The sequence below is a fragment of the Panthera pardus genome, unplaced genomic scaffold (assembly GCF_024362965.1).
Source record: "Panthera pardus isolate Hobbes unplaced genomic scaffold, ASM2436296v1 HiC_scaffold_8, whole genome shotgun sequence".
Classification (NCBI taxonomy): domain Eukaryota; kingdom Metazoa; phylum Chordata; class Mammalia; order Carnivora; family Felidae; genus Panthera; species Panthera pardus.
Window position 1 is genome coordinate 42143561 of NW_026527013.1, and position 11119 is coordinate 42154679.

General features: G+C 42.6%; 1 protein-coding gene and 1 long non-coding RNA gene across 4 annotated transcripts in view; one reads left to right on the forward strand and one right to left on the reverse strand.

The window, feature by feature from the left end:
* Positions 1–1730, reverse strand: part of CNTN3 (contactin 3) — a 339239-nt gene extending 337509 nt beyond the window's left edge. For all 3 annotated transcript variants that reach the window (XM_019428460.2, XM_019428459.2, XM_019428458.2), the window contains exon 1: positions 1619–1730. The gene's annotated coding sequence lies outside the window, so the exon portion shown is untranslated. The remainder of the gene's footprint in view (positions 1–1618) is intronic.
* A 308-nt stretch (positions 1731–2038) lies between these two features.
* LOC109254507 (uncharacterized) lies at positions 2039–9786 on the forward strand. The gene is made up of 3 exons (XR_002074835.2): positions 2039–2147; positions 8557–8670; positions 9203–9786. It is a non-coding gene; the product is annotated as an uncharacterized LOC109254507 (long non-coding RNA).
* The last annotated feature ends 1333 nt before the right edge of the window (positions 9787–11119 follow it).

Genomic DNA, 11119 nt, shown 5'->3' on the forward strand with positions numbered 1-11119 from the left:
AACCTGTCCCATTGCAATCAGTGACTGGCACATATTAGGCACTTCGTAAATGTTGCTCAAATGGATATGAGTATTAACCTACAGAACCTCCTCCCTGGTACCACAGCCCACCAAGGGTTAAAACCACAACCTCAGATGTCAGGTAATTGCAGCCAAAGCCATGTTACTGTTAGTAAACACAACTAGCAAAGCAAAAGTAACAGATTTGACTTCAGTATTGAGACATAATAGCTCTTCCAAAGGCAATTACTCCTTTCAAACACTGTAGGGCTCTGACTCATTGTTCTGATTAATTCTTGTTTTTTAATCTATTTACAGATCAAGATTCTTTTTCAGCTCGTGTGATATTCATCTCTGTGGGGGTACAGAAACCACAGCTTGTAGAGTCCTCCTAATTAATATATAAAGAGATATATATAGATATAGATATATAGATATATATATATCTATATATATATATCTATATATCTATATCTATATATCTCTCTCTCTATATATATATTTTCCTGCCCAATCATTTTTAAATTATTTCTGGATTTACCTACTCACCATATGAGCTGGGGTTTCTGACCTCCCTCCTGAACATCACACATCTCCCCTCCCTGCGTTGCTTTCTCTAGCTCTGTTTTCCTCACATCATGATTTCAGGTGAACAAACTGGCCACCCCCTTCCCAGAGCTGTCTGTCCCCCTCTCTTTGGCTCGGACCAGAAATTGACTCTCTTCACCATAGCCGGTACCATTTTGTTACTAAATCATTCCTCTGGGCACATCTCCTTGTTGTACATCAATAAGTAAATGCAGTACAGGGAAGGACAGGCGGATTGGAGGGTCGTGCGGGGCTTTGCACAAGCACAGCCCATAAGCTGTTCATTCATTTCAATCAGTCAAAAAATTTTCTAATGGTGCTGTGTCTTGGGGTACCCAGTTGACACTTCCTGGTTTCCGTTCCTGGTAGTCTGTTAGCCGCTTGGTTAGCTTTGCACGGCTCCTTAGAGAAGAGAAAAGCAGCCAAGACCAGGTCCGAGCTCAGGAAAGCTGGACTATAGCCCATTCCAGACAAAACCTGGCAAATACACGCGGCAGAAGATTCTGTCCAAGACTGCAGATTGAAAAGTGGAAAGAAAATGAGGCTTGGAAAACTTGGTCGCTAATCGAAGAATCCTCCGCCCGAGTTTCCCCAGAGCTGGAGAGCAGGGAGAGGTTTGTGGCAAAAAGCTGTATCACATTTCCACCCCCTGCACCGCGAACCTAGGATTCATCTTAAGTACCCTTGCATCTCACAACTTTTTTTTTTTTTTTTTTTTCCAACTTCACTAGCCAAATCCGCTGAGCTAAGGGCTAGCCAGTGGGACCCACCTCGCACCTCCCCACGCTGGAGCTGGAGATGCAAAGTGTTCCCATCCTGGAAACCAATCCTCGCGCAAGAAGAAAAAAATTATCTCCCCAGAGCAAATCTGCTCCGAGACGCATCTCTTATTCTCCACTCGTCGGGGGCACATCCCCGCAAACAAACTTTAGGGCTAGGAGCCTTGAAGCCAGTGCGAAAAGTTTGCCAGGGCAGGTGGCTCACCGTAGTGCCCGGGGCCGGCGCAAGGAGCCGGGACTCTGAGACTTACCTGATTTCTGCAGTGCACGAGGCGCCCGCTCCGCCGGTGCGCCGGCCGCCGTTCTCCGGGGCCTGGGGGGCCGCCGTGCGCGCCCGCGCGAGCCTCCGCCGCAGCTCCCCGGTCCGCGCCGTTCCTGGCCGAGCCTGCGGCGCCCGCCCGCCGCCGCCGCCGCCGCCGCCGCCGCCGCGCGCCAGGCTGCTGTGGCTGCTGCCGGCGCCGAGCAAGCGCTGCCTGCGCCTCCGCCGCCCAGGCTCCGGCTCCAGCGCGGGCACTGGAGGGAGGGGAGAAGGGGCGGGAGGGAGGGGCGGGAAGCGCGGCAGAGCAGCCAACGGGGTCCCGCGCCTAGCGCCGGCGGCGCCCCCCGCGCCCCCGCGCCGGCCAGGAGCCCGCGTCTCCCTGCGCTCTGCCGCGTGCGCCCACGTGCGTCCGGCCTCCGCAGGGCCCTGGGCGGCGGCGCGGGATGGGGCGGCGGTCAGCCTGTCACCGCTTGGTGGCCTCGTGCGCGCACAGCTGGGGCCTGGGGAGCACGGGGTTAAAGGTAGGAATTCCACTTCTAGGAAAGCCTCCTACAGCTGCGCTGCCGAAAGTGCGCAGAGCTTGCCACTGTCCTATTAAGGCGGATAATTATTAAGGCTTCGCTGTGTACCAGGTAGTGGACAGCGCAATTTAAGGGAATTGGTTCACGGCGTCTCCGGAGCGACTCTGAATCTATTATTGTCTCCTGACTTAATGATGAGGAAATTAATTTGCCTAAGGCCTCAATGCGTCAGTTATAAGAATAATCACAATTGTGTTCTGACAAGGGCCCTGTGAAGTGGGTCTTACCTGCATCTGGCTAAGTACATGCAGGCAGTGGTTGGTGAGAACACCTTGACTTCCGGTGAAAGCCTGCTGGATTCGTAAGCCCTCTCATTGGGGAAACTTCCTTCCAGTGCCCGGGCAAAGGTTGTTCAGCGAGCTTTACTTGTGAGTGATAAACATTTGGAAACAACCTTCCTGTCCGTTATTAACAGAGCGTCTAATTAAAATACAGTGGGATACTTTGGGATATAAAGCAGCATCTATAGAGAGGGAGGTACATGTATTACTATTGGCATAGAATGACCTTCAAGAGGTCTTGTCAGGAGAAAAGTTAGTTCTGGAAACATAGTTACAGTTTTTGTGCTCATTTGCGCATCTCTGTATGCATACTTATGTGTGCACAGTTTCTAGAAGGATGTCCTAGGATACCGTTTTAACAATGCTCCTGGTGAGTAAAACTGTAATTGGGGCTGAATTTTATAATTCTTTGACATTGTTTTAAAAAGGTATCATAAGTTTACTTTCCCTTTGTGGTACAAAAAAAAAAAAAAAAAAAAAAAAAAAATTCTAGTCATGTTTGTTTAATTAGGCCTAACAAATTCCCAGCCCTGTCTCCTCTTCTCTCCCGGTGATTCCTCCTGTCAGGGGACAAAACTCATCATCAAGGGCATTACTCTGGGTGAAAGAGACCTGAGAGGGGGTTTAAGGGAAATGACTGTTTTGACTATTTCTCATTCTTGCTCTTTTACCTGCCTGGTCCCCTGCAATTCAGAATAGAATTCGAATTGCCGGGAAAACTCTGGTTAAGGGCGGGGGGAGGGTGGTAAACAAAAGGCAGAGCCCAGGTCTGTAAGGTGTAGGGCAGGGCTCCCTACAATCATCCCCACAGGCAGGGCACTGACTATTCTCGGTGGCAAGAAGAAATTGCGTCAAAGGCTTGAGCGGGACAGGGTTCCCCTCAAAACTACTTCAGCAGTGATTTTCTCTCCCCCCATGAACACACAGTAGGGTCCTGGAATACACTGGGTCACTTTCTCTGATGTTGGCCATTTTTGTCCAACTTCTCACTTTATCGGGAAACTTTTCCTGTTAAGAGTCATGGCTGGATTACAAACAACAGCAACAAAAGTTGGCTTTATTTATGTTTGAAAAGGGGGGAGGCAAGGATAGACACAGCACGCTACTGTAAATAAAATAATGTGCTTTTTCCCATCAGAATTAAATTGCAGTAAATTTGGGCTCCTTAAAGTCTCTCTACTTAGGAAAAGAAAAAAAAATAGAACAGGTATGGAAAGGTTGTTTATGGTCGTTTCAGTTGTTATTGGTTACTGTAAATAATCTTTTTGCTTGCAATCTGGGAACATGTTGGCAACCCCCCCGAGTGTGACAAAATGTTTTATTGAGTAGAACTGGTGTATTCTGGAAGGAACTGAGAAAATTTCACATGCAAATTATGCTGATGCCTGGCACCTAGCAGGTGCAATTACTGCCATGCCCACATCCATCAAAAGGAGTGCTTCTTTTCTTAATATTTTCAAGTTGATGCCTTATAATGCATTTTCCTTCTAATGCATATGTGTATACCCTGTCCGGCGGGAAGGGAAAGAGCATTTTCATCAAGGAGGGGGACGTGGCCCCAGGCAGCACAATGACAGGGGGAAGACGGGAAAGAAGCTTCCGAAATTAGAAATCTAAAGCTGAACCCCTCACCACCCTCTCCAAATAATTAGTCATTTCCAAACTCAGATTACATTCCCTATGCTGGTGAAAACTGATTAATACTGGAAAGGGATTTAATGGACTTTTTAATCTATGGTTGCAGCAGAAGGGGGGCATCTTAAATTTGGAGGAGTTATGATGAACATTTAGTGTGAGCCACAGTTTCATTGGCAGAACAGGTAAGAGGTGTATAAATATATGTATTTAGAGAGATACGCATCATTTTATTTCCTCTCTTTGCTCAAAATGTAAAGCATAATGTGAGTCAACTGAAAACCTGATATTTACCAAAAGTTGATACACAAGAGCAGGTTTAAATAAAATTCCCATCCAATTTCTGGGCCGGAAGCCCAGGAAATTAAAAAAAAAAAAAAATTAAAGGCACATGTGGGTCTTCTCAGTGTGAATGCCGGATGGAGTTTTTATTGAATTTGGCCTCAACTGATTGTAGCATTATAAGCAATTCTGCAGTTAAGTTTCAGCAGCCATTTAGATGGCAAATCCTTTTTTTAGGGTATTATAACTAAGAATAATAACTTCCTTTTTATATGGCACCTTTTATATCAAAGCACTTTAAAGTGTGCGATCATCTTCCCATTATTAAGATACCCCATCTGTGTTGGAATATAGAAGCCATTTCATGCCACTGACACCACATAACAGTTATTTGTTTGCCTGTTTATTGTGTAGCAAAAGAAAAAGAAGGAAAATATCTGCTAAAGCCACAGCCTGACACTCTCGGGTAAAAGTATAAATTGGAATGTAGCCAAGTTACTAAAACATACCTATTTCTATAAAAAGAGGTGTGGAGCCTTTCAGTTTCCATGGGTGGAAAGACAGGTCCTGTGGACAGTGCCACGTTACCATTACAAAGTTCTTGCTCATGTCCAGATGTAGCGATCATGCTGCTGAGCATATGGAATTGTTATCTCTAGTGCCGGGGTGCATGTTTCAGGGGGTTCTTTCAGTCAAACTAAAAAGTATTAATACATTGTCAGAATCCAAGCCAGAGTAAAAATAAGATGGCTGCGATGACTGGATAAGACAAGCAAAAAAATCTTTTCATGAAATTTTCACTTTAAATGTCTCATTGTGTAGTGAATATCCTTATTCAAGCAAATTCTCCACTTTTCTGGTGAGAGGGTCAAATTGGAGGATTCTGGAAACTTGAATGCATATAAAATGCTTAGCACTGTGCCTGGGACTTAGCTCTGAATACTAATCAAACATAACAAATTCAGGTACCTACTCATTTGTTTTCTCCTCTGAAGAAGTTTGCTGAATTTCCTGTCTACAGTGGCTCTGCTGTCATTCTCTATACTTCGCAGAACATATCCCTATGTGACATTTTTTTTTTTTAAACATCTGTTTTGTATTGCCAGAATCCCTCGCTAGAATGAAAGCTTCACGAAAGTAGGGACTTTGTTTTGTTTACTGCTGCATTCACAGCCCCCGGCACGTACCTGACATATACATGTTAGGTGTACCATAAATGTTTAATGATTGAAAGGACTTCCAATGTGCAGGCACTGTATTAATTGCTTATACATAGTACTTTGCAACCCACACAACAGCCCCATGGAATAACTGTTGTTTTACCACCTTTTTATAGATGAAGGCACTAAAACACAAAAGTGAAGTTATGTATTTGGAAGCTCTTTCTTCGGAGATTGCGCGAGGTATGGGTAGCAGGACTTGGCTTTGAATCCAGGGGTTGAATGCCAGCCTCTGCTCTGTGTACATCCCTGTAAGTTTGAGTAGATTTTGTTACCCATCTAGTCCAGCCCTTCTCACACTTTAATAATGCCTGCTACAGGGGATCTGATTCAAATGCAGAATCTGGTTGAGCAGGCCTGGGGTAAGGCCCAAAACTGTGCATTTCTACCAAGCTCCGAGAAGATGCCAGTGCTGCTGGTCCCCAGACTAGACTTTGACGAGCTAGGATATGGTCCAGAAATTTCATGCGAACATATAAGCCAGCTGGCACATTCCAAACTTTAGGGATATAAATTAATGGGAGTTAAAAACAGTATTTAGAATTACTTATGAAACCATAGAATTCAACTTACTTCTTCTAGGTTTACAGTGACTAGTCTGGAGTACAATCTCAATAAATATTAATTTCTCATACAGAAGAAGAGACTGAGGCACATAAAGTTGATGTAACTTTCCCCAGTTCAGGGAAGGTAGAGCAAGGGAGCCTGCTACCTGTCCTCTTCTCTTTCTGATCAGAAGTCTTTGGCTCCTCTCCATCAGTTTCTTGAAGGTAGATTTCATGGAAATTTGAAATGGTAACACAGTGACAAGGTTAAGAAAGTTGGTGAAGAGGGTGTCCACAAACGTAGTTAGCAATTTAGCGATTGCACTTTGGTAGGGATGAGGTTGTTGCAAACTGTGAAAAAATGGGGCCGTTTGAAGTTCACAGCTCTTAAATTGAAAACCTAGGGGCACCTCGGTGGCTCAGCACAGGTTGTGATCTCGTGGTTGTGAGATGAAGCCCCAAGTTGGACTCTGTGCTCATCATGGAGCCTGCTTGGGATTCCCTCTCTCTCCCTCTCTCTCTGCCTCTCCCCTGCTTGTGCTGTCTCTCTCACACACAAAATAAAGAAAGAAAAATTTCAAAAAAGAAAACCTATAACCTAGCACCCTAAAGACAACTGCATATAAAGACTCCCTAATGTATGTGACTATACAAAAGCAATGTAGGCTTCAAATTTGGTAACTTTATGTTATTTTCTTTTCCTCAGGTATAAATGAGAATAACACTGTCTTTCCCATTTAAATATGATCATGTTTTAAAAAAGAAATTATTGGGGTGCCTGGGTGGCTCAGTTGGTTAAGTGTCTCACTTTAGCTCAGGCTATGATCTCACGGTGCATGAGTTTGAGCCCTGTGTCAGGCCCTGTGCTGACAGCTCAGAGCCTGGAGCCTGCTTCAGATTCTGTTGTCTCTACTCTCTGCCCCTCCCCCATTCATTCTCTTGTTCTCTCTCTCTTTCAAAAATAATAAATATACATTAAAAAAAAGAAATTATTATATACATGTCACTTCACTGAAAATATGAACTTTGTTCAAAGTGGGTTTACGTTCCATGATTTTATTTCATTGTTTCTTTAGTATGGGTTTTAATAATTATTTTATCAGTCTATCTAAAATGCTTTCCCCAAGACTGCCAACATTTCTTGGAATAAAGATGAAGATTTTTTCATATGCTAAAATGTAGAAAATATTATTTATATATTTATATTTTAATTCTGTTCACATTGCTATTATGATGCTAATTTTTTGACAGTGGTAAATTTATTGACATTAAAAGTGGGCTTCTGCTCTATGTGTATCTTTGAAATTCTTTATATACCTAAAAACAGCTTAGCTGATATGTTTGAGATAAAGGGCATTTTCTAAACTTGAGGCAAAAGAAAATGCTTCACAGGGGAGTTTGAGAATGAAAAACAAAAAGTGTTCCTTTGTGAATAAAGGAACTTGTATTTTTAAGTATTTTTTTTAAAGTGTATTTGTATGAAGTATAAAGAATGAAAATAATGATTCTTTTAGTTGCCTCTAGCTGCTAGAACAAATTACCATGGACTGGGTGGCTTAAACCACAAACATTTATTTTTTATACTTCTGGAGGCTCCGAATCTGAGGTCAAGGTGCCAGCATGGTTGGGTTCTGGTGAATGTCCTCTTCCTTGTTTACAGATGGCATCTTGTTGTATCTTCACATGGCAGAGAGCAAAGAGAGAGTGTGTATTCATGTGGGAGCAGGAGAGTGCAAGCCGGCTGTCTGGTCTCTTCCTGTAGAGGGCACTGATTCCTTTCAGGAGGGCTCCACCCTCATGACCTCTGCACCTCTCAAAGGTTCTACCCCTTAATACCATCACATTAAGGCATAGGATTTCAACATGTGAATTCTTTGGCTGAACACAAGCATTCAGTCCATAACAATGATACAGAGTAGGTTGAGGTGAACTACTGTGCTAGATAGAAAACATTGTAGTGCCAGCTAAGAGACAAGCAAGGAGAAGTTTGTGTTGATTTAGCGGCTACCATCAGATCCTTATGAGCCTACAGAGTAGTATGAAATAACATTTGACAACATTTATAGGCATCTATATCAAATGGGTTTTTCAGTCTCTGAAAAAGGCAACATAAGAAGTAGTTTTCTATTTCATCCAGTTCCCCCACTGAAATACTTTTTCTGTAATAATCTGGTGAGCCATTAATATGAGTAGCCTTAGATATAAACTAACACAGAGTGATCCATTCTGTCGTCATTGTAGAATATCTCATGATGGCCACTTGATCTACAAAAATAAGATCTGTTTCCCCTATTTGCTAGTCACTGAGCACTACTGTGAGAAAGGAATCATTTCTGTACCTAGTCACAACCAGCCAAACACCATGAACCCTTTCCTTCCTCTACAGGTTGGTGGGTGAGCAGCTGATATCTCAGGTTCTGATGCCTACCTCGGGACCTTTCCCATGGCCCAGCGCACCATACACATTAAAAATGTTCATGGAATGAACATGCATCAAGTGGTAAGTTTCTAAAATTCTTTTTGATTACATGTCACTCATTTTGATCATGTACTTTTGATATTTTTTTTTCATTCTTGTCAAAATGATTAAAGGAAAAGAGATTTTTCTCATTGAAACACATACTTCGTTATGCTAAAATATCCTTTTGAGAAACTAATAACTAGAATCTTTTAGCCTAGTGGTTCTGAGACTTTTGCTGCACATTTGAATCACTTGGGGGACTTGAAAAATCTAGATGCCCTGGCTGTACCTCATGCTCATTAGTTTGGAATTTCTGGGGTTTTGTACCCAGGCATCAGTATTTTTAAAAATGCTCTTGTGATTCAGCTATGTGGCAAAGTTTGAGAAGAATCATGGGTTAAGTTAGCCAGCACCCCCCCCACACCAAAAGGTGTACTGAAGGTGTTACCCCCCGGTACCTGTGAACATGACCTTATTTGGAAGTAGGATCTTTGCAGATGTAATTAAATTAAGATGAGGTTTTAACGGATTAGGATCAACCCTAATTCAGTAACTGCTGTGCTTTTATAAGGAGGGGAATTTGGATACAGACATATGGAGACAGGGGGATTCTATGTGAAGACATAGAGACAGACAGACACAGAAGGAAGGTGGCCATGTGGAAATGGAGACTGAGAGTAGCACTGTGCAGCAGCAAGCCAGAAAGCACCAAGGATTTCCACATGCCACCAGAAGTCAGAAGAGCGTCGTGGAATAGACTCTGCCTCTGAGCCACTGAGAAGGAACCCACCCTGCCGATACCTTGATTTTGGACGTCTGGCTTCCAGAACTGTGAGCAAATACATTTCTGTTGTTTAAGGTACTGAGTTTGTGGTGACTTATTACTAGCAGACAAATACAGCACTTCTTAGTCAAGCCAAGGACCAGGCTGGCTTGCAGTATGTGGTTCCTCCTTTCATCTCCTTTAGCCATGGAGTTGAATTAGTGGGTGGGTTCTAAATTAATAGCCGTTTTCACGGGCTATGCCAGAAGAAATATGCTACCTCCTTTTTCCTCCTTCATGCCCCACCACTGCCATTAAGTCAGGCAGAAAAATTCTAAGCACTTATTTTGATGAAACATTTCTTTGGGTCATTATAGTTGTAGGTATTAGATTTTGCCATTTGCTATTCCAAGCATTTGCTTGCTTACACACTTCCTATCATGGTCCGTAAAATACTGTGTGAGTGACATTACTCTCATATTTTCTAACCAAGTCTACTTGCTGCAGAATGTAGTCAGTATAACCAAAACATTTTAAGGTCAAAAACAAAGAAGATGAGGGAGCCTCCTTTTTCTCGAATCTTTTGGCTCAGATAATAAGTTCCCAAATATGTTTTCCCATAAAACCATCTCTTCTATTGTTTCTTTACTTATTATGAAATGAACCTAAAAACCAACCTATTTAAAGGCGAGATTGAAGGAGAGTTTAGGTGACGCTTAACCATCTTCAAACTGTTAGCACAGTTTTCCACAATCACTGGAAAGACAAGTGTAGGAATGAGTTGGTCATGGATGCCAAAAGTTAGCAATCAAAAGCAACTCTCTTCCCAATAAGCCATTTTAGATAACTGAGTAACTATGAGTGTGACATGATATTCTTATGGAGATGATACTCTGGTTATAGCTCGAATGTGTGCAAAACTTCAGGGCCAGTCTGGAAAGTTTGTAAGCTAGAACCCCCAAAGTGACTGTTGTGTGTCTGACACCCCGGCGAACAGAAACTAGAGCTACAAATGCAGGTATGCAATCATAAAAGCATTGGGAGAATTATCAAGTGACGTGTTATTTTGACAGTTAAAAAACTCAAAATAGAAATAACTTACATTTAGGGGTTAGGAAGTCACATGGATGAAGTACCACTGGGGGAGAGAAACCTTCGAACTTCTCTTGTCAAAGATTGCTAAATCTTTGAAATAAGCATTACTAATATGTTTGGCTAATTCTCTTTTGACCACCAGGCAAACGCATTTCGTTGGGGCTGTTCCTGGCTTTTACATTCTCATGATCCCCAGCAGGAAAAACACACATAATAAAAGGGAGGTGGAGGAATAATATTACCCAGGCAATTGCCTGGGAAAAGAGCTCTTATGCTTTAAGAGCCAAAGTATTTTATACACAGCTAATGGCTGACTGACTACATGGTGTGTGGCTCCAGGTGTGAAGTGAAAACTGTGGAACCATTTTTTCAAAACAAAGGGGAAAAGTGTGTGTACCAATAAACGCTTTTTTCTTTCTCCCATGGTCTGTCTCTCTTGAGTTGTGATGATGTTTTATATTTGCTGGTTAATGTTGTTCTAAGTAAAGGAGAATTTAAATTGTTAATTTTTAGCATGAAGTTCACCGTGTCTTTTTATGTTGTATGGTGTCAATTTCAAATGCATGTATAAGAGCTTTTAACTTACATGCAGAACTTACGGTTTGTATTCTGTGGCTTCTACATGCATAG